This window comes from Ceratotherium simum, chromosome 22, assembly GCF_057802395.1.
Source record: "Ceratotherium simum simum isolate JZ-2026a chromosome 22, ASM5780239v1, whole genome shotgun sequence".
Classification (NCBI taxonomy): domain Eukaryota; kingdom Metazoa; phylum Chordata; class Mammalia; order Perissodactyla; family Rhinocerotidae; genus Ceratotherium; species Ceratotherium simum.
The window spans coordinates 41,174,796-41,202,568 of record NC_141921.1 but is presented as its reverse complement, the minus strand read 5'-3'; the positions used below and the strand labels follow the sequence as shown (position 1 = coordinate 41,202,568).

The window sequence follows — 27,773 nt, the reverse complement described above, 5'->3', positions numbered from 1 at the left end:
CCTCCTCTGGGGTGGTTTCCAGCATTTTTCGTACAGGTGAGGCACCGAACAGCCGTGTCTGGCTCAGAGTAGGCACTAAGCCAATGTTGGGCCTTATTTATTATTGTTGTTGTTGTTATTGGTGCTGCTCTTATGTTGCTATGGGAACCTGCATGAAATGAACACACAGCCTCGCACACCTGTCAGACACGTCTTCCCCTTCGGCGCTGATCTTGGGAAGCCAACACGATCTTGCCCCGGACTCTGTTTCACAGCTGTGTGTCCACCTCACACGGCTCTTGGCAGGGCGTGTCCTGGCCGTCCGCAGCCAATAGCAGCTACTTATTGGTTGCGTTATTGTCTTGAGCGCCCCGAGTTCTAGCCACAGGCGTGCCCACCCGAAGCGTCAAGCCACCTGTGCTTCCTCGTCTCCTCTGGCTTTGGAAATTTCAGGACACTGCCTCCCCACACTGCTGTCCTCACAGCTGCCCGAGGTCTGACCTCCCCCTCGAGCTAAATCCGGAGTCTCAGTGAAGCCACACAGGGCTGAGGTCATGGGAAGACAATGGCCTGGGAGTTAAAACCCCAAAGCTCTGACTCTGTTGTCCTGTTTGTGCCCTAGAGACCCTATATTGGGAGGAAGGAAGAGCGCTGGTGAAGATTGTGGACTCAGGATCAAACTGCTTAAGTCAAATTCCTGCTCCAGTGCTCGTTAGTCTGGGGCTTCTTCTCTTTGAGCCTCAGTTTCCCCATCTGTCAAATGGGGATAATGATAAAACGGACCCTGGGCTTCTACTAAAGAGTGAGATCATGTTCCTAAAACACTCGCACAGTGCCTGGCACGGAGTAGGTGCTCAGCAGATATTATGATTCTCCAGCAGGTTCTACCCCTTCCCTTTCCTCTCCAGAAGACAACATGGCAGAGGGTTTGCGCTCTGTCTGTTGGCATCTCTGGATCTAGCTCCTTCCCTCCTCCATTTCCTGGCTTCTCTCCCCTGGGAGGGAACCCCACTGTGTCCCGGACACCCTGAGGGAGCTCACCTAATGGGAACCACGACACAACATAGTGTTTCCAAGACCAGGCTCCACTCCTGTGCCTCTCACCACCCGCAGCATGCTAAACCCCTCTGCTCACAGGCTGGAAGTTATTCATCCATCTGACTGGTTATTTACATCCAAGCTCACACGACAGAGGTACTCAGAAAAGCAACATGTATAACCATAACGTCCTACGCTGTGTGCTGCCTTATTTGATATGATGAGGCACCATTATTCCCACTTTACAGATGAGGAAACTGAGGCACAGAGGGGTTTAGTAGCTCACTCAAGGTCTCAAATATAGTCAGAGGAGAAACCTGATACAAACCCTGGAGCTCACGTTCTTAAAAAGCAGGTTATACTGAGTGGCCTCCATTCTCTAACATGAGCACTGTGGCCATTGTGAGGATTAACTGAGAATACAGGTCCAATGCTTAGTGCAGTCCTTGTCACGTGAACAAGTGCTCAGTAGAACTTAACTCTGTAATGACTATAATAACAACAGCTGCTATTATTATTATTATTTTTTTTTTGTGAGGAAGATTGGCCCAGGGCTAACATTCGTGCCCATCTTCCTCCACTTTATATGTGGGATGCCTGCCACAGCATGGCTTGATAAGTAGTGCATAGGTCTGCGCTTGGGATCCGACCTGCGAACCCCGGGGCACCGAAACAGAGCACACAAACTTAACCTCTATGCCACGGGGGCCGGCCCCAACAGCTGCTATTATTACTGCTCTTGCCTCTTTCCCAACCTGCCAACGTGAGACATTGTAGGAGCATCAATCACAGGACGTGCATATCATAGACGCTCGGTTTTCCTCCTCCATCCAGCTGAGTCGACAGTAAAACCCTCAGGAAATGGGCAGGCGCTGGGGGCTTCCACACTCCTGCCTGGTTGTAATGCAGAAACGCAGATTCCCATTAAGTTTAGGAAAATCATAAGATTCTTTTCTGATTATAAAGGTAATATGAGTACCACGTGGTTACTGTAGAACAGTATGTGGAATCCCACACCCTCAGATGGGGACAGTTTATGCACCAGGGTTCCAGGGGCAGGGCTGGAAGTTCAGGCTCACCTGGCTGTTCAGGTCTGGATGGGAGAAACCCCCTGAGTTGGGGTCAGAGGCTGGGCATGGAGTGCAGTGGTTGTGGGGGTTAGGGGACCTGCTGGGTGGTAGGCAATGGGGTGGGGCGGATCCGGGGAGGTGGTGGGGGCAGCACGACCCTCCCCCTCATTCCTCTGCGCCCCAGTGAGGTTTCTGAACTCACAAGACGCTCCAGTGACTGGCTTTATTTCACGTGGCAGAAATCGACAGGGCGGAGGCAGACAGAGCTAGTTCTAGACAACACGACGAATGCAGGCCGGAGGACGAGACAGAAACAGACGGGTGTCAAAGCTCCAGGAAGCGGGGCTTTGCTCTGGATAGGATGCTGTCAGAAGCAGGGCGATTCTTAATAAATCTCCTTTAGAAGTGGGAGGACTAGACTGAGCTGATGCTATAATCGGCAAAGAATCCGAGTCACTCATATTAGCCGTTTTTGTCATCATCGAGGTTTAGACAACGGCCACGTTTTGTCTGTGTTCAGACACGACTACGGAGGGGTCTTGATTTGGTATTGATCCATCACGGTCACCAAGTGGCCTTGTCTGATGTTGATGCTCTGTGCCACTGCTGACATTCATCAGGAAAATCCCAAGTCCCCCAAGATACTGCTGGGGCTGGCTCCCGGGGGTCAGGGCTGCTTTTCCGTTCTCAGAAGTGAGGTGCTGACACTTACAGAAATCAGGGGGAGCCTTTGGCTTCCACGTGTGCTGGAAGGAGGACGGGGGTCGGTTGAACCAGCTCTCCAAGGAGCGGGCCCAACCTGTACAGGACAAACAGAAGGCTGTAGGGAACGAAACAGAGATTGTCCACAAGCCCACCCTGCAGTGAGGAGGATTTGTGCAGTCTCTGCGTCAGCTCGCCCGGACTCAAATCCTAGCTCTGATTAGCTGTGTGACTTTCATCAAGTTACTTAAGCTCTCTGTGCCTCGGTTTATAATGAGGATAATGATAGTGGCCTCTTCATAGGGTTGTGTGAGGATTACGCAGATGAGGTGTATGAAGTGCTTAGGACGCCGCCTGGCATATAGCGAGCATTTCAGTGTGTGTAAGCATTTAAGCTCCGTATAGTTTGGTATTCTGGTTTTTGGCTAAGCCACATACGAAGACTATCTTGTTTGCGCATGTATCCCACACCCCAGATGATGCTTAGCACAGAGTACACATCCAGTAAGAATCTGTCAAATGAATAAGTGAGGGCATTCATTTAACCATTCCTCTGTCATTAGACATCTAGGTTATTTCCTGTTTCCGTTGTCATACGTCATACAACGCCACAGACATCTTTTAACAGAGCATAGGCTGTCCAGCTGCCCCAGTCCCCGCTGCTCCCTATTGCCCCTGATGCCGAGGTCATGGGCAGTGGCTATTTTTCATCACACTTGCACTGTGGTTTTTCGTAAAGTAAAGAAATATCGCTCTGTACCCATGTCTCCATTAAAAAGGAAAAATAAAAGCAGGACTGAGAGAGTTGCCCATTTCTAGAAAAATGGTAGTAGGCAAGTTCCTCGATGAAGCTGATGAGTATCTTGTGTGCAGAGAGCACAAATGTGCAAGGTGTCCTTGTGTTGTACCCAACCTGCCTCGCTGATGGGCATATTGCCCTTCCTTACCTGCAGGATTTGGGTGAGCACCCTTCACCTAGTGTGTGTGGGAGCACAGCTGTGTGACCAGCACCCAGGTGAAGGAGTAGAACACGACCAGCACCCAGAAGCCAGCATTGTGCACCCTCAAGGGTGACCTCTGTCCTGACTTCTAATACCACGGACTAGTCTTGACTGTTTGGACTTTTAGAAGCGTGCAGTATGCATTCTTCTGTGTAAGCATTGTGTTTATGAGGTTCATCCATGTTGTTGTAGTTTTTCTTTTTCATTGCTGTGTAGTATTCCACTGTGTGGCTATACCACAGTCATCCATTTTATTCCACATAAACATTTGGGATTTTGTTTCCAGTTTTGGCCTATTACAAACATTTTTTTAGGAACATTTTGATATGTCTTTTCATGATCTTATGGATACTTTCTGTTAGATATATACCTGGGAATGGAATTGAGACTGTTTTACCCTAAAAGATTCTGCCAAACAGTTTTCCAAAGTGCTTAAATCTATTTGAAGAGTCTTGACATGGAACATTCATTTAGTTCTAAGTATTACTAGTGTCTCTGCTTTACAGATGAGAAAACTGAGGCTCAGAGAGGTGAGTTAACTTATCTCAGGTCACACAGCTGGTAAAGGCTGGAGCTGGCTCCAGACACGTCACTCTTCATCCCCACCTCATACTGCTTTTCATGGAATTCCAACCTGGGTCCTGTAAAATGTGCTGTCTGGGACATACTAGGCACTTAGTAAGTGTTTGTTGAATAAATGGGCCAAAGAAAGAATGGATCCTCCAAAGAAAGAGCTGACGGGGCATCAGTCTATTCTCTGGCCCAGTGGTTGATTTTTAGGGAAGACAGCAGTTTGGGCTTAGAGACCCAGAAGTGCTGCCATTGCTTCTGCTTCAACTGTTCAAAGAATTTTGTCTCAAATTACATAAATAACAAATCATGATTACTGAAAAACTAGAAAAATTGATAGACAAAAACGATAGAAGCCACTCCAAGTCCCTCCGCCCAGAGAGAGCCGCTGTGACCACATGATTAACTATTTCCATGTAAATAAATGCTGTTATGTAGTTGAAATTATCAATCTTTTCTTTTGTGATTTCTGCATTTTTAAGCATAGTTAGAAAATTCTTTTCCCTCTCCCAAGTTATAAAAGAATTCTTCCATGTCTTTTTCTGGTGCTTTTATAATTTTCATTTAAAAAAAGTGTGTATTTGCTCTATTTGGAGTCTATCCTGGTGTACAGCATACAATACAGGTTCATTTTTATTTTTTTTCATCTGGCTACCCAAATGATTCCACCATTTGTTAAAAAGCCCATATTTACCCTAGTTTAATTATTAAGGCTTTGAAATATGTTTAAATACCTGGCCTGGCCAGTTTCCTCCTATTGTTCATCTTCTTCAGAGTTTCCTGGATAATTTTGCTTCTTTATTTGCCATTTGAGATTCTGAAACAGATTTTATAAATTTCAGGGAGAGAAATCTATCAGCACTTTTGTTGGGATTTTATTAAATTTTAAAATTATTCCAGAGGAAATTGGCAGCTTTATGACATCGAGTCTTCTTATCCAAAACCATATTATGTAGTTTTCTTTTGAGTTCTTCAGTAGTATTTTAAAGTTATTATTGTAGAATTTTTTTCACACAGTTCTGACTAAGTTTATCCCTAGGTAGTCTTTTTATTTTGGTTGCTGTTATAGATAGAGACTATTTTTCTACTATATGTTCTAACTAGTTGTTGTTTTATATGTAAATGCTAATTTCTGTATATCATTTTTGTACTCTTCTACCTTACTAAATTATAGTATTATTGGTTGTCATTTTCCTGTTGATGCTCTTGGATTTTCTAGATATACATTTATATCATCTGCGAAGTGATAATTTTATTTCCTTCATTCCAATTTTCACATCCCTAATTTTAAAATTCTTTTAAATCTACATAGGCTAATACTTTGAATACAAAATTAAGAAGTGTGATAATGATCATTCTTATCTTGTTCCTAATTTTAGTGGGAATACGTCTAGTATTTCTCCTCATTTTTAAAAATCATGTTAGGAAGTATTCATTGATTTCTCTTTCATTGAATGTTTTTATGAAAAATGGTCTATTAATGATCTATTAATATGATGAATTCTATTAATAAATTTGCTAATATCGAATAATCTTGTATTCCTGAAATAAACCCCTTTTGGTCATGATGAATAATTATGTTAAGGTGCTCTTAGATTCGATTTGCTGATAATTTGTTTGGGATTTTCGAAAAAATATTTATAAATGAGCCAAGTCTATAAATTTCTTTTTGTGTAATTTCTGTCAGGTTTTGTTATCAATGTTATTCCTGTTTCAAAAAGTAATTTGGAAAGTTAGCAAAGATGTGTGGAGCAAATGGAACTCTCATACATTGTTGATGAGAGGGCAAAATGGTAGAACCACTTGGGAAACAAGAGTTGTCAGTTTCTTAAGGAAACCAAACATATACCGCCCCCACGATCCAGCAATTCCATTCTAGGTGTTTAGCCAAGATGTGTAAAAGCATGTGTCCATAAAATGACTTGTGGCAAGAATGTTCATAGCAGCTTTATTTATAACAGTAAAAAACTGGAAACAGCAGAGGGGTCCATAAACAGGAGAATGGTTACACAAACTTGTATATTCATACAATGGAATACTATTTAGCAAGAGAAAGGAATAACCTACCGATACACAGAACAACAGGAATCAATCTTCAAAAGATTACTCTGAGTGAAAGGAGTATTACACAAGAGAACACATATTGTATGTTTCCATTTATATGAGGTTCTGGAACAGGCAAAACTAATCTATGGTGGAAAAAAAACAGAACCTCTAGGTGGAAGAGAGGATTGATTCAGAAGGAGCATGAGAAGACTTTCTGGAGTGATAAGCCAAGTATAGTAAAATATTAATGGTAGAATTCACATGGTGGGAATATAGACGTTAATGGTAACAATTCTTTCAGTTTTTCTGTATGCTTGAAATTTTTTGTAATAAAATATCAGAAGAAAAAATAATTTGGGATTTCTGCTTCTAACCATAACAGAATAACTGATAATGGAATTGCCTTCCCATGGAAAACAAATGTAGGCATCGAATTTTCTGTTTCTATGGATTTGCCTGTACTGGATATTTCATATAAATGGAGTCATACAGCATGTGGTCTTTTGTGATTGGTTTCTTTGACTTCGAATAATGTTTTCAAGGCTCATCCACAATGTAGTATATATCATTACTTCAGTTGTTTTTATAGCTGAGTAATATTTCATTGTATGGATTTACCACATTTTCTTCGTCCATTCATCAGTTGATGGGCATTTGTACTGTTTCCAATTTTTGGCTATTATGAATAATGTTGCTATGAACATTCATGTATAGGGTTTTGTGTGAACTTATATTTTCAGTTCTCTTGGGTATATAAGTAGGAGCAGAATTGCTGGGTCCTATGGTAACTCTATGTTTAATATTTTGAGGAACTGCTAAACTGTTTCCAAAGTGACTGCACCATTTTACATTTCTGCCAGCAATGGACGTGAGTTCCAATTTCTCCATATCTTCTTCAACACTTGTTATTATCTTTTTGATTATAGTCATCCTCATGGGTGTGAAGTGGTATCACATTGTAGCTTTCATTTAAATTTCCCTAATAGCTAATATTGTTGAGCGTTTTTCATACACTTATTGGCCATTTGTATATCTTCTTTGGATCTACTCAGATTGTTTGCCCATTTTTAAATTTGGTTATTTATAGTTATTCAGTTATAAGAGTTCTTTATATATTCTGGATATAAATCACTTATCAGATATATGATCTGAAAATATTTTCTCCCATTCTGTAGGTTTACTTTTAACTTTCTTGATGGTATCCTTTAAAGCACAAAAGTTTAATTTTGATAAAGTCTAATTTATCTATCTTTTCTTTTGTTGTTTGTGCTTTTGATGTTGTGCCTAAGAAGGCTTTGCCTAATCCAGGGTCAAGAGGATTTACTCCTATGTTTTCTTCTTCTTAGAGATCTATAGTTTCAGCTCTTATTTTAGGTCTATGATCCGTTTGGAGTTAATATTGGTGCATGATGTCAGGAAAGGATATAAATTCATTGTTTTGCATGTAGATAGATATCCAGTTGTCCTGGCACCATTTCTGGGAGAATATCATTCTTTTCCCATTGAATTACCATGGCATTCTTGTCAAAAATCAAGTGACTATAAATATGATGGTTTAGTTCTGGACTCTCAATTATATTCCGTTGATCCATGTATCTATCCTTATTATGCCAGTACCACACAGTCTTGATTACTATAGCTTTTTAGTAAGTTTTGAAATAGGAAAGTGTGAGTTCTTTTTTCCATGTTCTTTTTTTCGAGATTGTTTTCAGTATTCTAGATCCCTTGCATTTCTACATGAATTTTAGGATCAACTTGTCAATTTCTGCAAAAAAAAAAAAAAAGACAGCAGGGGTTTTGAAAGGGATTGCATTGAATCTGTAGATCAACTTGACAAGTTTTGCCATCTTAAAAATATTGTTTTCCTAGCCATAAATAAGAGATGTTGCTGCATTCATTTAGGTCTTCAATAATTTCTTTCAACAATGTTTTGAAGTTTTCAGACTACACGTTTTGCAATCTTTTGTTAAATTTATTCCTAAGTATTTTATTCTTTTTGATGCTATTGTAAATGGAATTGTTTTCTTAATTTCATTTTCAGATTGTTTATTGCTAGACTATAGATATACAATTTATTTTTGTACGTTGGTCTTGTACACTGCCGCCTTGCTGAATTCATTTATTAGCTCTGATAGTCTTTTTAGTGGATTCTTTAAGGTTTTTTTTATGTACTAGATAATGTCATCTGCAAATAGAAATAGTTTTGCTTCTTCCTTTTCAACCTAGATGACATTTATCTATTTATCTGTATTTTTCTCTCTGTCCCCCATCCATCTATCCATCCACCCATTATCTATCTATCTACCTATCTATCTATCTATCTATCATCTATCTACCCACCCATCCATCTATCCATGTATCTACCTATCTACCTATCCATCTACCTATCATGTGTCTACCTACCTACCTCTCTAATTATTTGTTTGTTTATCTGTTTGTTTTTGCCTAATCATCCTGGCTAGAACCTCCAGTACAATATTGAATAGAAATGGTGAGTGTGGACATCCTTATCTTGTTCCTGATATTAAGGAGAAAGCATTCAACCTTTCACTATGTGGTAGGCAGAATAATGACCCTCCAAAGATGTTCATATCCTAATCCTGGAACCTGCAAATATATTACCTTACACAGTAAAGGGGAATTAAGGTTGTGGATTGCGAATCAGTTTAAAATAGAAAGATTATCCTAAATTACCTGGGTGAGCCCAGTGTAATCACAAGGGCCCTTAAAAGTAGAAGAGGGAGGCAGGGGAGGGAGAACCAGAGAGACGGCAGCATGAAATGGACTGGGCTCGATGTTTTTGGCTTTGAAGACGGAGGAAGAGGGCTATGAGCCAAGGAATGTGGTGGTCTCTAGAAGCTAGAAAAGACGAGGAAACAGATTCTGTCCTAGAGCATCCGGAAGGAATGCAGCCCTGCTGACACCTTGATTTTAGCCCAACGAGATCCATGTCGGACTTCTGACCTCCAGAACTGTAAGATAATAAGTTTGTATTGGTTAAGCCACTAAGTTTGTGATAATTTGTTACAGCAGCAATGGACACTAATACACACTATGAAGTAGGATGGTAGGTGTGTCTTTTTCATAGCTGCCCTTAATCAGGAAGTTCCTTTCTAGCTTGAGTTTGTTGAGTGTTTTTATCATGAAAGGGTTTGGGTTTTGTTAAGTGCTTTTTCAGCGTCTACTGAGATGATCATGTGGTTTTTGTCCTGTATTCTATTGATATGGTGTATTATTTTAATTGAATTTCACATGTTAAACCAATTGTGCATTACTGGAATAAATCCCACTTGGCAATTAATCTTTTTATATGTTGCTGGATTCAGTTTGCTAGTATTTTGCTGAGGATTTTTGTATGTATATTCATAAGGGATATTGGTCTATAGTTTTCTTTTCTTTTGATGTCTTTGTCTTTGATATGCAGGTAATACTGGACTCGTAGAATGAGTTGGGAAGTGTTCTCTCCTCTTCTATTTTTTAGAAGAGTTTGTAAAGAATTGGAATTAATTCTTCTTTACATGTTTGATAGAATTTACCAGTGAAACCATCTCTTTCTGTTGATCGTACTTGGAGTTCATTGAACTCGGATGTGTATAATGTTTTTCATCCAATTTAGGAAGTTTTCAGCCTTTATTTCTTTGAATATTTCCTGTTTATTTTTCTCTCTTCTCTGGTACTCCCATTATATGTATATTAGTGTGTCTGATGATGTCCCACTTTTCTCAGAGTTTCTGTTCATTTTTCTTCATTCATTTTCTCTCTGTTCTTCTGATTTCATGGTCTCTATCAATCTACCTTCAAGTTTGCTGATTATTTTTTTGCCAGCTGAAATCTACTGTTGAGCCTGTCTAGTGAATATTTCATTTCAGTTATTATAATTTCCAATTCCATAATTTAAGTTTGGTTGTTCTTTTTGAATAATCTCTCTCTCTTTGTTGGTATTCTCTATATGAAACACTGTCTTCATACCTTCTTTTACTTCTTTACTCATGATTTTCCTTAGCTCTTTGAATATATTTACAATAGCTGCTTTGAAGCCTTTGTTAAGTCTGACATCTGGGTCCTCTTAAAGGCAGTTTCTGTTGCCTGTGTTTTTTGCTCAGTATGGATCACACTTTCCTGTTTCTTTGTGTGTCTTGTAACTTTCTTTGCTGAAAACTGGAGATTTTAGATATCGTATTGTAGCGATGCTGGATACCAATTCCTCCCTCACTCCTCCCTGGGCTTGTTGCTCATGTGGTTTGCTTGTTTATTTGTTTAGTGACTTGGATGGACTATTTTAGTAAAGTCTATTTCCCTTGCAGTGTGCAACTTCTGATGTCACTCCTCAGTGGGTGCAGTCTTGGGCCTGGGATGATTATTTCATTAGGGCTCTCTCTGGCTTTCCCTGACCTCTGTTAAGCTATTTGCCCCCATTGGTGTCACATCCAGCTGTTAGCCTCCCCTAATTGTAAGTTGATTGCTCTATTGTTTCCAACAATGCCCTGGGGCATAAATTGTTCCACATGCCTCTCCAGGCCCAGCTCCTGAAGTGTGGGTGGCTTCCCAGTCCTCAGATCCTGCAGTCTGTGTGGCTTTCCTAGCTCTAAGCTCCTGCAGGGCAGATGGCTTCTCTGGCAAGGGATCCTGCAGTGGCTTTCCCTTCCAGCCCCCCTGGGTAGTTTAACTTCAGAGCGCCTCCAGCAAGATACCTCCCTGTGAATGAATGGCTCTCCCTAGCACCCAAGAGGGCAGATTTCCAGTAAATTTTTTGGGTGGGGGGAGGGGTAGATGCCAGGAAGTCCCACTGGTACAGCAGCAGAGCACCTTCTTTGCCAATTCAGTGAGTCACACCATGCCCTCTCCAACGAGCTCTGGGTCTCAGCCCTATGGGGTGGGAGGTGGGGTCTTCTTTGGGTGCTCTATCTCAGCCGTAGGGGTGATAGCTGTTCCTTACATCTGCAATTCCTATGTTCTTTTGAGTTCTCTTTACTGATACTGGCTCAAGACGAGGTTGACATAAAGTAAGCCATATTAGAAAAGAAGCCCTATTGTAACTTTGAATGACCTCTGACTAACTAACCCAGCTGGATATGCCCCCTCCAGGAGATCTAACTGCTCTGTAGATTTTACGACCCTTGCTTGTGCATGTACCTCCCAGCTGCAATAAGTTGATAACTTTGTTCTTTTGAGTTCCTTAGGAAAGTGATGACCCCTGAACAGAGAGCCTATGCTGATAGCCATCATCAATGACAACTGAAAGATCTGGTGTGGCACTCCCAGTCTGTAACACCAGAGGGTCAACATTCCTAACCCCCTCCCCTGTAACCCACTGGCCTATATAACTGCTGTAAGGTTTTGTGCCCCCTTAAGATGGTTCTTTTGGACATTAGTCAGCCATCTTCCCTCTTGCTAGCAAGCTGTAATAAAATGCCCTTTCTCTGCCACCATCTTGCCTCTTGACTATTGGCTTTTGTCTCGCGGTGAGCAGACTGTGCCCTTTGTGTGGTAATATTTACTTCTTGCTAGCCAATCTCTTATAATTTCTATACACTGTTATAGTTAATAATTCCTTATATTGAACTTTTCCTCACACACTGCAGAGACTGGGCACTGGTGAAGCCACATGGGCTACAGGACCCTGTCCCATGTGAACAGCTGGAACCAGGAAGCAGAGCCCTCCTCTCCTGAGATATCTCTCTAGTACCCTTTCCTGATGATGCTTCAGTGGCAATGGACAAAGGAAAAATATTGAAAGATTCCACCTCCATTTTCACAGAGCAGGCAAAAATGGTGAGTTTGGAGCTGGGAGGCAATACGTTGATAGCTGGCAAAACTCAAATGTCCATCAGCAGCCGACAGGACAGTAGGTTGTGGTATATTCATACAATGGAATGCTACACAAGAACGAGAATGAATGGATTAATCTATACAACGCGGAAGAATTTCACAAACACGGTGTCAAGTGAAAGACGCCAAGACATAAAGGAATACTCTCTGCGTGATCCCACTTACGTAAAATTCAGAAACCAGCCTAATGAGTCTTGGCTATTACAGGAAGGATCGTGGTTACCTTTGGTGGGTGGGGGAGGGGGCGGTGGTCATGGGGAGAAGGGGCGCCTAGATGCTAGAGACGTTCTACATCATGATGTGGGTGCTGGTTACTCGGGTGTGTTCACTTTGTGAAAATTCCTCAAGCTGTATGCTTATGATGTATGCACTTTTGCACATGCATATATATGCATAAATTTATTTATTATAGCTGAATGAAATTTACTTGAAAAACGAGAGGATATTTGCACACCCGTGTTCATTGCAGCACTATTTACAGTTCTTCAGTTAGGTACTATAATTATCTCCTTCTTACAGAAGAGGAAGCCGAGATGCAGAGAACAGATATAATCTATGTAAAACCACAGAGCCAGGAAGCGGAAAAGGCAGGGTTCAAACCCAGGCAGGCTGGCGACCGAGTGGTTCCTCTGAACCCTCGGCTGCACTGCTCTCCCCACGGCCTGGATGGAGCATCAAAGTGCAGGCAGGGCAGCCAACTGGAATGAGATGTGCTTTGCCCACCCTAACCAGCCCCGGCGAGGAAGGCTGGCCGTGTGTCTCCTACTTTACAGTTGAACGATCAGGCCACAGAGGCCTGTGCAACCATGCGAGGCTCCTCCCTCAGTGCTCAGGTGCTGTTTGAGCCTGATCTCTGCCGAGCCTTTGGGAAGCCCATCTCCCAAGACTTCCCCCTGATGGGCAGGATTGGTTTTCCTGGTCCCTGCATTCCTTGGGGAAGCAGGTCCCTCCTGTCCCACTGGTCCAGCTGTGTTTGCCTGTAAGAAGCCAGGTCAGGCCACTGAGTCAGGGAGCCCACAAAGAGTGGGAGGGAGGAGACAGCCCACATAAGCAGGCCAGGTCTTCCCGACACAAGTTACAAGCTGACTCCCCCGGGCAGTGGCTTCTCATAGCCTCAGGAACATGGTTGTCCTGGCTGGTGCTCCTAGTGGCACCGTCCACCTTTTCCCTGGAGTCTTTGTCTGGCTTTGTTCCCGCACCTCCTCACCACTGATGTCCCCTCTCCCTGCGACCTCCTGTCAGGTTGAGATTTCTGCACTGCACGCCGGGCATGTGGTCACTTGGGTGGGTTTGCCCTCGGGCCTCACCCTGGGTGGGGCTCTCTCTCTCTCTCTCTCTCTGTACCTTGCCCCTCCTCTCCCTCCGGCATTTGCTTCCCTCTCTCTCTTCAGACTCCCAGACGGACTCTGCGACACTCTCTTTTGTATCTGCTATTCAGTTTCCCCACCTCTTCCCTTCCCTTCCTCTCTCCCACGCTCCCTCCCTTTCTTCCTTCAACATCAAACACCTCCAGCGTACCAATCACCAGGCTGGTTTCTGAGGATTCCAGAACAATTGCAGACCCCGTCCCTGCCCTCAAAGTGTTTACAGCCCCACAGGGAGTGGACCTGCTCCAGCCGCAGCCTCCTAGGCCCTCGGTGCATTAATCCCGTCCAGGCCTTTTCCCTGCACAGATGTAAGCACCTGGGAGGCGGGGCCGCCTCCTCCACCTTTGACAGCCCCGCCCTGGCACAGGGCTGGCACCTGGCAGGTGCTGACCATGTGCTTGTCAAGTATGAGTGACTTCACCCTGCATCTAGGGTGGCCACGCCAGCGGCTCTGAGCAGGGATTTGGGGTTGGGGGTTGTGGGTTGTGGGTCCGCCAGCATGTGCCTAGAGCTGCAGCAGATTTGGAAACGACGGTTTGGCTTCTTGTAGGAGGTGGGTAATTGATGTGACCCCAGTGTCCCAACTCTGGGTGGGGACCTGAGAGCAGCCGAACAGTTCACACTGATGACCTGTGGGGAGGGCAGCTGTGGAGGAGGAGGCGAGGAGGCCACGCTTAGCTCTGTCAGCAGAGTGAAGGGAAGGAGCACAGAGTGTGCCCTCGGAGTGTGCCTCCCAGCTCTGCCACTCACTGGCTGTGTGATCTTGGGCAATTTACTTAACCTCTCTGTGTCTGAGTTTCCTCCTCTGTGAAAGGGGAACAATAGTATCTATCTCTTCAGGTTGGTCAAGGATGAGATGACAAATGACAAGGGTGAATATGTTTGGTAGACAAAATATGTTTGGTGCTGCTGGAATGTTTCACCATGGACATGGATGACTTTCAGAGAAATGAGCAAGTCTAGTTTGTAATTACATAAATGCTACTGGTCCAAGGAGATAGGCTGAGGATGTGGTACTCTCATCTCTCTGATTTATTCTGGTCACGCACTTCACTGACGTCAGGCTGTCTCAAACCAGTGGTTGCAATCCTGTGGAATTACACACTCATCTGAGGCCCCAGGACAAAAAATGAGGGTCTTGGATGTCCAGGTAGGCCATAAAAAACGAGACCTTTCCAACCTTGTGTGTTTCTCCTCTGGAGGAGCCCACACACTAAGCATCAGCAGACGGCAGCTGCTACGGCTGCTCACAGGAGCCTCTGAGACGGGTCTGCGCTTGGCTCTGAAGGGTGAGTTCAGCTTGTCACGTCCCATCTTGGTCCCTCCAGCACTGCCTGGGTCCCCCCAGGACACACTGCCCATCACAGGGTGACGATGCTGAGGATGATGATGTCCAAGTGGTTAATGTTCACTCAGTTCCAGAAGACAGACAGACATAGGAGAGACGAGAATTTTAAGGAGAACAAGGAAAAACCTAAAAAGATTCTATGGACCAGAAATCAAGCGCTTAGTTTAGGTGTCGGACAACCTCGGTCTGAGCCCCGCATCCCCCACTTGTCAGCTTTGTGGCGTCGTGTCTTTGAGCCTCCATTTTCTCCTCTGACAGATGACGATTGCAAGAGGTGCTCTTTGTTGGGATGATGTGGGGATTGAATGAGAAATGCATTTAAAGTGCTCAGCACAGTGCTGGACACTTAGAAAGGGCTCAGCAAATGTAGATTATTAGTAATATGTATCAAATCCCCGAAGGCAAAGATGTAGCATTTCCTGAAATTATCATAGATTTAAAAGTTGTTATGAATGGTTTCAGCCTTACTAAAAGATATAAAGAATAATATAACAGGGCTGGCCCGGTGGCGCAAGGGGTTAAGTGCGCGCGCTCTGCTGCGGCGGCCCGGGGTTCGCCAGTTCGGATCCCGGGCGCGCGCTGATGCACCGCTCAGCAAGCCATGCTGTGGCGGCGTCCCATATGGGGTGGAGGAAGATGGGCATGGATGTTAGCCCAGGGCCAATCTTCCTCAGCAAAAAGAGGAAGATTGGCAGATGTTAGCTCAGGGCTGATCTTCCTCACAAACACACAAAAAAGAATAATATAACAAACACTATTGATTTTATGCTAAAGGGTAAACACTGCTAGAATATTTTGTAAAAGAGTTTCAATGTCTATCTAAAGTTCTGGACTTCAAGCATTTCTAAACTATTGATGCTCCCATTTATACAACTACTAATAAATTATTATAAATAATAATATATTATATTTATAACATTTATATAAAAATATTGTAAATTTATATATAAAATATATGTAATATTTATATAGAAACAATACATGCTTATAATATTATAAATAATAATGAGTAATAATCAATCTTCTTTCACTCATCTCTGTCTGAAATGACCAGCTCTGGAAAATGTGGCCCCACTGTTGGAATAACGAAAACAAATCTAACTTCCTGGTCATATCTAGTGACCTTTCAGAATGTCATGCAAAGAGAGGTTTATTACCACATTGCATTGTTCAAAATCCCCAAAACATTTAGTCTTCTAGATGCTAGAGACACAGAGATGAATGAGATATGATCTTTGCTGACAGGAAGCGTTCAGTTTGCTGGAAGGAGACACATGGATGATCGTATCCATGCAGTACAGGCTTGGAGGGGCTCTAAAGAAATCTGAGCAGGGTACTTAGGGCCTCGAAGGAACTGTGAAGGGCAAGAGGACAGGTCAGGGATGGCTTCACTGAGAACACGGTCTTGAGTTTGGATATGAGCATCAGCTTGGTCTCCATCCACTTGGAGGACAGGAATAAAGGCTCCCGGGAGCAGTGTGAGCCGTGGGTGAGCCCAGAGCGTGTGGGACACTATGGCGGAGGAGGCGAGAGCTGGAGCCGACCTGAGCCGACGGGAAGTGCCCTCAGCGCTTAGAGCTGAGTTGGTGAAGGTCCAGGTTGGCTCAGCACGGAGGCCTGGTGTCCTCCTCAGATGTGGGCTCAGTGGTGGGAAAAGCAGGTCATCTCCACCTTGAGGGCACCTCGCTCTCCTCCAGCTGAAGCAAAGAAATAGTGGTTTTGTTTGGAGTTTCCTTTTGGGAAACTGAAGCCTTGTGGGGGGGGTCTCTCCATGGAGGGAATGCATTGGGGCATCGCACAGGAACTGGGACAAGACCCAGTGGGTGTGAGCAAGAGAAGGAGTGGGGCTCACACTTGCCAGGACCCACCAGTGAGACACTCCATATGGGTGGTCACTTGTTTTTTTTTGTGAGGAGACCAGCCCTGTGCTAACATCTGCCAATCCTCCTCTTTTTCTGCTGAGGAAGACTGGCCCTGGGCTAACATCTGTGCCCCTCTTCCTCTACTTTATATGGGACGCCGCCACAGCATGGCTCGCCAAGCAGTGCGTTGGTGTGCACCCGGGATCTGAACCAGCGAATCCCGGGCTGCCGCGGTGGAGCGCGCGTGCTTAACCGCTTGCGCCACCAGGCCAGCCCCTGAGTGGTCACTTCTAATCCCTGTGCCTCATCCTCGGACCGTAGAGCCCATTCTACTATTTTATAAACAAGGAAAATTGAAGCTAGGAGAAGGTAATGCCCAAGGCCTTTCTGTCGCTTGGTGGTAGAGATAAGATTTGAATTCAGATCTACTTGACTCCAGAACTCAAGCTCTTTCTGGTTTAGTGGTTGAGAACACAAGTTCTGCATCTTCCTCATTGAAGGGCAAGACACTTGAACTTGGTATGCCTCAGTTTCCCCATCTGTAAAATGGAGCTGATAATTGTGCTTGACTTAGAAGGGTCACTGAGAAGTTTAAGCAAGTTAATAATCCAAACCACTTGGACCAGTACTGGCATATTGTAGGTGAATAATAAGTGTCAACTTTCTTATTATTTTCATTATCATCGTCCCGTGCTGTTTTCCTTATGACAAAGACACACACTCAATGTGAGGTCCATGGAAGAGACGATCCGAAGTGGTTGAAATGCATTTAGTACATGCAATATGATACTTTGTAACTATATTTCATGAAATATTCAGATATTTGTTTATTTATAACTAGAGTGAGCATATTAGTTTAAAAACAACGGAATTCTTTTCGCATTTGGCAATCTACAGCCTTGAGCCATTGCTCCCTCCTCCGGAGCCCATGGCAGACATCCCTGACTGATCCCATCACTCTTTCCTGTTGAGCACAAACATGGCTTAAGAATCCGTCACAGCCCAGAGCTCCGGGTGGGCAATGACGAGTGTTGATGAGCCATCTTTGCCATCTCAGGCTGGGGAGCCGAAGAGAGTGAGGTTGCTGGCCTCCCTTTGGTCAATTCGATGACTTCCAACCATTCAGCCCAAACGTGGGCTAGCCCTTTGGCAAATTCATACCATTATTCAACCAAGAGTTTTTGGGAGGCAATTCTGAAAACCCAACCCTCTATCTGGACACAACCCAGAGCCCATCAGTTCCTGATGAGCCCCGGGTCCAGGCAGGTGAAGCAGACGAGAAACTGTGAAAACCTCATAGTAATTATAAGTGACAGGAGTCACCTAACATCCGGAAAGACCCTAACCTCTCCTAACATCTGCCTTTCTTTCTCTTCCCTTTAACAGGGGCATGTATTTCAGAAGTTGGGAATTTGCTCGATGTCCAGATTTGTCCGTTTTGTACTTGACAGCATGAGAATAAAGCAGGACCCTAGACTTGTAGTAACTGACCTGTGTTTTGGGACCATATGCATGAGACTGTCCCAGCCCAAGGCAGCATCCCTCAACCCCGGGGAGGCATCGTCTTCTTCCACGGAGTGGGCGGGTTATTCTGGAGCCTGGGAAAGGTGCTTCCTTGTGGCTTCATAAAGGAAGAGCCTCGTCTACATGCACAACTTTGCCCACTTCTTCCACGAGAACCTTTTTGGAGTAACTCCAAGGAGTCAGCAGTTGGAGATTTTTAGGGGAGCCCTGACTAAGGGTTTTGGGCTCAAGTGAGCCGATGGTGTGCAAATCTACATGGAGAATGTTCTTTCCTATCTTGTGATAGTCTTGGTCAAGGTGAGGGCAGTGATGCGTTTCAGTGGGGCGTTCACAGCACTGGGGTGTTGCCTCCTCTCTCTTCCTGCACTGCTCACAGCCATCGCTGGTCCTGTCTGTTCTCCCCCAACGATATATCCCCAACCCATGCGTTTCTCTCAGGCTCTGCAATCCCCCCGTGATCCAGGGTGCCGTCTTCTCTTCCCGCGCCTCTTCACCCTGCACCCCTGCAATCGCTCTCCCTTCTTCACCTCCGCCCCTCACAGTCTGTTCCTCACCCAGCAGCCGGAAAGGGCTTTTAAAAATACAGAGCTTGTCAGTCCTGCGCTTAAACCCCTCCTGTGGCTTTCTAGTGCTCTCAGGTGAAACCCAAACTCCTCCCACAGCCTGTGAGGCTCTGACCGAGCTGGCCCTGCCGACCTCTCCGACCGCCCAACCGCCTGGGTCTCCCTCTGCTGCAGCCACACGGCCCGTCTCTCTGTGCCGTGGCCACACCAGGCTCATCCGCACTCGGAATCTTCTGTACTTCCTGCTCCCTCAGCCTCAAAAGATGTCTCCCCTCTCCCCCTGACTTTGCACTACAGGCGACCCCTTGTTCTTTCAGTCTGATCTCAAATGTCCCTCCCCAGAGTGGCCTCCCAGAACATCTTATCTGAAGAACGCTTCCTGCCCACTGTACTGCCCCACCCTACCCCCCCATCTCCAGTCCTGACATCATCCTTTTACATTTTCTTCATGGCACTTGTCGTTAGCTGAACTTACCTTGTTCCCTCATGCTTTTCCTTATTTACGGTCTGTCTTCCCTCAACTAAAGATGGAAACTCCAAGAGTGCAGGGAAGCCTTCCGTTTGCTGGTGTGTCCCCAGTGCCTGGCCCGTGGGTTTTATTTTTCGAATGAATGTTTCAGTGCATGAATAGGTAGATGGATGGATGGGTGAATAACTGGATGAAAGGATGTGTTCATGAATGAACAGACAAATGGATGAATGGATGGATGGATGGATGGATGGACAGATGGACGGATGGATGGATGGACATGTGAGAAAATTTGCCCATGTGAAGAGACAGGCTTCTCCCATTACATAACTCCTTGAGATTAGGATGTACTGCCACCTGGCGGTGGAAATACCAATATCTGAATTTCCTGCCAGGATGCTCTCTCTTTTTCAGAAGTTAACTCTGAATATCTCCCATCTACTGGCCCCATCCTTGTCCAAGATCACTCTCCCCTTTTAGAGGCCCCCAGAAGCACCCCACTAGTTGGCTGTTACCCTCCCTCTGCGGAAGGAAGATGTAATTTCCGAAAGGAAAACCAGGGCTCATTCAGGAAATATTTACTGAGCACTTACTTCATGTCAGACCCTCTTCCAAGTACAGGGGACCCAGTGGAGGACCAGAAAGGCCCTCAGGGAGCCGACTCAAATGAGGGGGCTGGACAAAGAAAGAGAACAAACGTCAGGTAATTTCACATCGTGACGGCACAGGGTGACGGAGTAGAGAATGACTCACGCCCTTCTTAGTTTTTCCAATCAGAGAAAGCCTCTCCAAGAAGGTAAAATTTGATCCCAGGCCCGACGGTGAAGAAGAACGGGCCCTACAGAGGCTGGAAAAAATCCTTCTAAGTCGGGCCGGGAATAGGGGAAGGCGGGTGAGGCACTCGCCTCAGGCTCCATTTTGAAAGAGGCGCCAAAAAAATGCAGTCATCAAGATATGTAATATTTTTATGCAATAATTTAAGAAATCAATATTAATGCAAAAAATCTCTGATGAACCAAATATCAACATTTATATAAAGGTAGGATCCAACAGAACCGGGTGAGTTGTGCAAATGCAGAGCAGGATCCTATCTATTTAAAATTTTGATATGTTGTTCATCACAGGTACTTTTGGCATCGTTTTTTTTTTTTTTTTTTAAAGATTTTATTTATTCAGTTTTTTTCCCCCCAAAGCCCCAGCAGACAGTTGTATGTCATAGGTTCACATCCTTTTAGTTGCTGTACGTGGGACTCGGCCTCACGTTGGACGGAGAAGTGGTGCCTCGGGGCGCTCCCGGGATCCGAACCCAGGCCGCCAGCATCAGAGCGCGCGCACTTAACCGCTAAGCCACGGAGCCGGCCCTTGGCATCGTTTTGATTCCTTAAAACATCGCACCAAAGGATTATTTATCTCAGTTATGGAGTGTGTTGGCGTCCTCTTAATTTTGCACCCAAGGCGAGTGCCTGGCTTGCCTCACCCTAGTCTAGTCCCAACCCGGTTAAGTCTCAGCAGAGGGAACAGCAAGCACAAAGCCCTGGAACAGGGGCTTGAGGGAAAGGAAGAGTGTCAGGGCGCCAGAGCAGGGAGACGCAGTGGGAAAGGTCGCCAGGACCCGGCTTGTGGCTAGCAGGGTCTCCACTGGCTGCGTGCGCTTTACAATCACCCAGGGGCTCTGAAGCCATACACCCAGGTCCCACCCCAGGCCGGCTCTCTGTCTCTGGGTGGGGTCTAGGCATCAAAATTTTTAAATAGCTCCCTGGATGACGCTAATCAGCAGTCAGGACCGAGACCCACTTGGAAGCTGCCCACTCAGCTCTATTTTGACCCTCCTTCCGGCACCTCCCTGGAACGGTGCTAATGAAGCATGCAGCCTGTCCCTTCTCTCCGTCAGATTGGTGCTTCACAGCCTCCCCTGGCACTGGCATTGCCTGCTGTGATTTGGGGAATCCTGCCTCTCATGCCCCACCCCAGAGGTTCTGAGTTTAGAGAAGGCAAATGAAACTAGAAACTGCCCTTTTAGATTTGACCTCTACAATGAGCCCCCGCAAACCTTGGCTGCCCCCAGCCTGGGTAGGCAGTACAGCTGTGTGACTTAAAGCAACTTACTTGGCATCTCTGGTCTTCTCCATGGTATTGAGGAAGGCAGCATCTTTCCAGTACTCTTTGACATACTTCCCAACTGGCTTAGCATTGTGTCTGAAAATCCACCGTTGGAGTTTCCACCAGACTGTACGTCTCTGAAGCCCTTTGTGATAATAAAAAACCCCTTGAACAGGTGGCACATAGAGGTGTTTATAAGCACCTGCATTAATACTGCGTAGGGAATTGCTAAGGATATCGCTATTCTAGATAGTTGAAAAGACCTGGTGCGTGGGCCAGACCAATCTTGATGGAGTGGCTGGTGGAGGCAGAGAGGTAGGGAAGGTGCTTCAGGCTGCCAGGGGGCTGCAGGTGGACGGTGCCTGGGAGGAAACGCTCTAGAGGCGCTGAACACAGGGAGATGTTCAGGGTGTAGAAGTTCCCTGGTTCCTCATCAGGCCGTGATGGGACTGCCTACCTAAGCTCCGGGGAAGGTCAGCCTTTTGACCCTTCGATTCTGCAAAGCCTTCCCCCCTGCCCTGAGTGGGCAAGAGAGACCACAGGGAGGCACGGGGCATTGCTGCCGCTTTCCAGCAGGTCAGGGCTTCTGCTAATGGAAAGCACCTAATGTTTGTTATGTCTTTCATAATGTCAGGTTTGCTTGTTCAACATTTAGTGAGGCTTCTAGAAATGGAAAAACGGAAGTTGAAGTTTGTGCTTGCTGCTCTGGGTGCTGGGGCCACCTCACTTCGAGGACCCTACAAGTAACATGTGTTCCTGAGTTTAAGTGGGGACCCGTGTCGATAATAGTGATTTATTTATCATCAAGTTGCTCATTGAGGAAATGTTGCAAAGTTACAATCGGTCAATCAAAACCTATCTTTAAAGATGATGCTTTAGAGCAACTTTTAAAAGAAACAAAATTCAAAGTCTAATAGAAGGCAATGATTTTCAAACTGGGTTCCTTAGAGCACTAGGGTTCTCCTCGTGGCCTCAGAGGTGGCCGTGGAGATCAAAAGGAAAGAAGAATGGGTTGGGGGGTTCAGGCCCCTCATCCTCGGGCAAAACCAGAACGATTGCAACTTATTTTCTACAGCGGGGCTCCTTGTATCATTCTAATAGAAAAAGAAATTGTGTTGTTCTAACCAAGTTTGAAAGCCACTAATCTAAGGTGTGGTTTTTCCTAATTAGCATCTTCCAAATTTAATCTTACAAGTAGAATACACTGTTTTGATGCTTTTAAGTGGTATGTTGTAAGAACAGAAAAGGCGATTAGTAACAACCTCAAATAAAAATTTAGGATAACAATGATGTTTTAAATAAACTCTTGAATCCAAGCAGTTTAGCCAAACTGTTTCTGTTTTTTAAATTCGTTTCTATTTTCCTGATTTTGATCCATATGTTGTTTAGTTGGTGTTTCACTGTTTTTAGAAGTTAATTTTTCCCCAGCTTTATTGAGATATAATTGACATATAGCATTGTGTAAGTTTAAGGTGTACAACGTGTTGATTTGATACATGTATTTATTGCAAAATGATCACCACCATAGCATTAGCTAACTCCTCCATCCCATCACATAATTATTGTTTCTTTTTTATGGTGAGAACATTTAATATCTACTCTCTTAGCAACTTTCAAGTATATAGTACGGTATTATTAGCTATAATCACCATGTTGTACATTAGATCCCCAGAAATTGTTAATTTTATAACTGGAAGTTTGTACCCTTTGACCAGTATCTGCCCATTCCTGCCCCGCCCAGCCCCTGGTAACCACCATTCTACTCTCTGTTTTCCTGAGTGTGGCTTTTTTAGATTCCACATATAAGTGAGACCATACAGTGTTTGTCTTGCTCTGTCTGACTTATTTCACTTAGCATAATACCCTCAACTTTCATTCAAGTTGTCACAAACGGCAGGATTTCCTTCTTTTTCATGGCTGAATAATATTCCATTGTATATATGTACCACATCTAGAAGTTCATTTTGAAGCTCCTTCTCTTTGCTCTTGAATTCCTATGAGGAGCCACGCTTCCGGGGCTTAGACCAACCCTAGGGATGCTTTCCACCAGCCTCGGCACCTGTTCCTCCACAACCTGAGCTCCTTCCTGCCTGCTTACCTCTTCTACACCTCCCCCCTCGGAACACTTCCCAACCGCATCCCTCCTCCCCACGACCCCAGAACAGAAGGCAACTCGTTGAGTCATTGGCTAAGAAAAAACCTTGGTCTTTAGATTTTTGATTTGGAAAAAAAATTCTGCCATTAACTTTAGTTTGCCCATCCCTTTCTCTCCTGACAGGCAGGGGGACGGCCATTAGCTCCATTTGCTTCTCCCGGCATTGCTGGTTGTTCTGCTTACAATGCAAATAGCTCTCAAGTGGTGTAGTCTTGTATGGAGTGTCTACATCTACGGGAAGGAGACAGAGCATAGTTTTGGAGTCAAGAATCCCTGTCTGTTAGACTAAGGGAAGGTTCTTCACATCCTCCTATGCAAAAAACAGGGATAAAAATCCTTACCTCATGGGGTCATTCTGAGGATTGAATCAGATACAGGATTGCAAGGGAGAGTTGAGGACACTGTTAAAACGGCTTCCCAGAGACACTTGTCCACACTGGTAGCTTTTGTTCCCTGCTTGCTCCTGAGGTACCGCAAGCTTCTTGATCCCCATTCCCTTGTCATTTCCCAAGACAGCCTGAATGCCGCCATTCACTTCCTGAAGGCCTGAAAACCAGTGGGGTGGATCCCTCCGGGTTGTGATCTGCGGAGACAGCACTGGGGGACGGTTTGTGACCTTTGTCACCCAGACCTTGGTGGGGAGATCAGGTCTCCCTGGGTCTGGGCCCAGGTCCTGATTTGCCCTGTTGTCCAGGCCATCTGTTTGCATTTGTCATCCTTTCCGCAGAACCAAAACCTCCCCTTCCTCTCCTGGATGTTCGTGATGACTCGTATGTGTAAATATCTGGTCGTCCACGTCTACTGGGGGGATGCCATCATGAACGGTGCTCCCTGCCCAGCCCCCCGCCCCCCCGCCAACGTCTAGAGGAAGCACAGGAAGTGGCTCAGCCCTGACAACACACCCAAGAGATTCAAGAGGACAGGCCACCAACCCGTGTTTCCTGGCGCTTTTAATGAGGCTGCCTATCCAGAAAACAAACCTATTTTGATTGCAGAAAATTCACCCTTCGTAAGAGATGATAGAACCATTGCTTTCTCAGCTTCCTGAGCCATCCTGGGGGGCTGTGAGAATGACATCCTCCCAACGACACGTTGGTCTATAAGAAGTGCTTGGAAGACTAGGGCGTCCCCGTGACATGTGGAGGATGGCTTACCTGAATTCATAATGTTATTAGAGAAGAAGCCTTTCTCTTTCCCGTGCTCCCTGAAAATTATGAATGCTGTAGTCAGTTATAGAAGAGCATATAGTAGCCCTGGGGCCCTGCCTAGGGTATGGACTGCAAGCTGAGTCCCTTGGAGAATCCTATTTTATTGGTTAAGGAGATGCTAAGCCAATACTTGGCCCATGTGGGGAGAATGAGAAGCAAGCTAAGAATAGTCCTGCTTAGAGCCAGCCCTGGTGGCCTAGTGATTAAAGTTCTGTGCTCACTGCTTCAGTGGCCTGGGTTTGCTTCCTGGTCGTGGAACCACACCACCCGTCTGTCAGTTGCCATGCTGTGGCGGCGGCTCACATAGAAGAACTAGAATGACTTACAACTAGCATATACAACCATCTACTGGGGCTTTGGGGAAGAAAAAAAAAATAAAAGGAAGATTGGCAACAGATATTAGCTTAGGGTGAATCTTTCCCTGCAAGAAAAAAAAAAAAAGAATAGTCCTGCTTAGCATTTAAGAGAATCCAATCCATGTCTGTTTCCTTCCAACATGAACAACGTTCAATTCTGGATCTAGCAATTGACCCAGAGAAAGGGAGAAAAAAAAAAACTTTAAAAATTTCTCAAAAACCTAACAAACACACAGGTTTGTGCAGAGCAAATGCCAACAACTGGTCCTACTGTCCGTGGTGAGTTTACAGCCATGATGCCAAAGCATTGCTTGGAGCCATGGTCCCTGTTGGAGGAGGGGACACCCGATTGTCCCTGGGGTCAAAAATCACTAGCCAAATTCCAACAGATTGGTTCCAGCTGGCCTGGGAAATCCTGTGGCAATGGAACTCTCCCCTCAGTATAGCCACCCTTGGGCTGGACTAGAGGAAGGTTTCAGAGGAGATGAAGGGAAAGGGAGATGGGGAAGAGGCAAGAGGGAAGTGATGAGGAAAAGAGTGCACTCCGGGGGGCTGTGAGCTTTGTCTGGGCTCAAGTCTTTAATCTTCAAATTAAATTCCAAAATCAGATCACTGGCTACCAAGAGGCAGGCAGGTTCTCAGGGCCAGGGCTGTCTTGGGAACCTCTGGATGCCATCTGGGATATGGAAACTGCATTCTCCAAGGGAGTAAGGCCTCTGCCTTCTTTCTTTGGTGAGCTTATATATTATTCCCACTTTTAAAAAGGACTTGTCCTGACTTAGCCGGCGCCACTTTCTCTGCTCACAGGGGAAGGGAAGGGGATCTTTGTACTGCCTGCTGGGGGCAGTCCACATCAGTTTTTGCATCGGGCCCATGTTTGCCTGATACATCTGTAAAGGCACCAGGCCTCACTGCTGTGTAATCCCACCAAGTGCTGAAGTTGGAGGCTCTCCCTTCTCTGCAACCAGAACGTCTCTTGGTACCAAGGACCTCGCCTGTGATTAATGGAGGAGGGAGTGTTACAGGTGTCTTGGATCCTTGAAGTGGGAGCAAGTATCAACACCGGCAGTTTGGACTGGGCTCCTGGGGGCATAGGCAGGCATCATGATCTATGTGTTATATGCAAGCAGCTTTGATGGAAGAGTGGGTTAATTTCTGTGTAACAATATTACCATGAATTTAGTAGCTTAAAACAGCACACATTTATTACTTCATAGTTTCTGTGGTCAGGAGTCTGGGAACAGCTTAGCTGCAATCAAGGTATTGGGGCTGTGGTCTCATCTGAGGTTCAACTGGGGAAGGATCAACTCCAAGCTCTGTCAGATGGCTGGTAGAATTCAATTCCTTGAGGTTGTAGACTAAGTACTTCAGTTTCTTGCTAGCTATTGGCCAGAGGCCACCCTTAACTTCTAGAGGCCACTCACAGTTTCTTGCTACATAAGGTTACCCAAATGGCTGCTTGCTTCCTTAAAGCAAACAAGAGAGAGACAGACTCCAGCAAAACGGCCACCAGAATCTAAAGTAAAGTGATCAGAAACATGTGATCACATATATGCCATCATTGTGCCATCTTCCATTAGTTAGCAGCAAATCACAGGTCTTGTCCACACGTGGGGATCATACAAGCATGTGAACAGCGAGTGGAGATCATGGGGGCCACTGTAGAGTGTGTCCACCACCAAAGTTCTCTCCAGATGGTGATGGGAAGAACAGTCAACACAACTTCTCTGCCTAAGAAACACAGGATGTTCTGCAGCCATTGGCTGGACCTTCTGGAGCGAGTGACAGATGGTTCTGGGCTGTATCTTGAGGCTCCTCCCCATGAGGTCCCTCAGGAGAGGTCCTCTCATCTCTCCCCAGTCCTAATCCCTCTTCTCCCACCACCTCACTATCATCTCGTCTTCCGAGGAAGGAGTAATCTGGACCTTCCTCTAGTCTCTTCCTGGTCTATTTTTGTGTTAAACTCTGTGCCCTTGTATTAGTCAGGGTCCAACTTGGAGAAAGAAATCATACCAGTAGTCTTCTTTTATCTCTTGCCAGTCTTTATTAGCCTCAAGTACAATAAAATCTTCTTAAGACATTTTCTGCCTTCAAGGACCTACCTAAAACTTACATCCCTGAACACTTATAAGAAATTGTAGACACACACAAAGGACCCAGATACCTAAATGTATCACAATGGAAGAGTTGATAAGTAAAAAGTCAGGATGATTGCTTTTTTAAGGGCTGGGCAAAGACACAGGGCTCTTCTAGGCTGACCCCATCGTTTTGCAATTGGGGAAACAGCTGCTCCAAGGGGGAGAAGATCCACCCAAGATCACACGGGGACGTGCGAGGCGTAAACGAGGGCGCGGCATGAGTGTCTGAAGAATCAGGCCAAGGATAGCTTACTCAAGGCTTTGTGAGCCAAGTCAAGGAGTTTAGAGTTTAACTTAAAGCCTTTGGGAAACTATTTAATGTTTTTCATCAGGGAACCAGCATGATTCGATTTATGTTTTAGAAAAATTGTCTTGGAGGAAGCTGGAAAACATGTTGAGAAGGACTGAATGGTGAGTTAAAATGCTGTAACAGTCTTCCCATCCCCTC

The 27,773-nt window shown here is 45.2% G+C and overlaps 1 pseudogene; it reads left to right on the top strand.

Annotated features, from left to right (window-relative positions):
- Positions 1-16,464: 16,464 nt before the first annotated feature.
- LOC147914145 (arylacetamide deacetylase-like 4 pseudogene) lies at positions 16,465-24,911 on the top strand (annotated as a pseudogene).
- Positions 24,912-27,773: the final 2,862 nt, after the last annotated feature.